At 41.5% G+C, this 857-nt stretch overlaps 1 long non-coding RNA gene across 1 annotated transcript in view; it reads right to left on the bottom strand.

Annotated features, from left to right (window-relative positions):
• Positions 1 to 857, bottom strand: part of LOC306769803 — a 34,108-nt gene that overhangs the window by 26,458 nt on the left and 6,793 nt on the right. The window lies entirely within an intron of this gene.

Genomic DNA, 857 nt, shown 5'->3' with positions numbered 1-857 from the left:
AGGAGGTGAGAGCAGCATATTGATGTGTTTGAAAAGATGGGAAAAGCTAAGGGGGTGGCATTGATTGACAGCTGGAAATGTAAGGCTACAAGGTGGATGCAATTGGGAGCACAGCACTTAAGTGGCTGTTTTGTTTTTGTGGAACTAGAGAAGTCAATAACCCTACAGTAGATTAACTTTAATGAGGTGGCAGCACTTAAAAAACATCAATTTGAAATACATTACTGGGTCTAGAAGATAGCTCTGTTGTGTAAAAGTGGCTCTTTTTTGCATTTACTCAGTATTTGAGGGAAACTCATTAAAAAAAGTAGATTTTTTACTTGGTTCAAATGTTCTGTCTAACCAGTGTTCTGTCGCAGGATTGAATGGCAGCTGCTGTCCGTCATTAATTTTTTGTTTTATTTTCATTTATTGTTTTTGTGCTGTGCCACATGTGCCATTTTTCCTGAAAAAAACATCACACCACTCTCAAGACTGTCCCGCCCATACATATATCGTGGAGACGTGCGTCGCTATGGCTACGGTTGCCTAGCAACCGCTAAAACCCACCCCCCTTCCTTCTCACCGCGTTGTAAGTTAATTGGCCTGTGTTGGTTGCTGTGGCGATATTGCCTGTGATGGTTGCCATTAGCAATTTTTATTTTGGGCCGTTGCCTTGACTCACCATGCTCAGCTGCATGGCGGGTTACTGTGGCGACCGTGAACTGTGTTTGGTGCGTTGTGAGTTTCCTCTTATTATTTTGTCCTGGTTTTAATCCTTGCAAACACTGATCAGTAATTGTCACTTTACCTCAGCATCTGTAAGCAACTGATTATCATGACATGCTGTTTTCCCTTTTCCTTTTTTTCTTTTAAGT

The sequence above is a fragment of the Telmatherina bonti genome (genome assembly GCF_933228915.1).
Source record: "Telmatherina bonti genome assembly, chromosome: 19".
Classification (NCBI taxonomy): domain Eukaryota; kingdom Metazoa; phylum Chordata; class Actinopteri; order Atheriniformes; family Telmatherinidae; genus Telmatherina; species Telmatherina bonti.
Note: the sequence above shows the minus strand (reverse complement) of the source record. Positions and strands in the feature narration are given on the sequence as shown.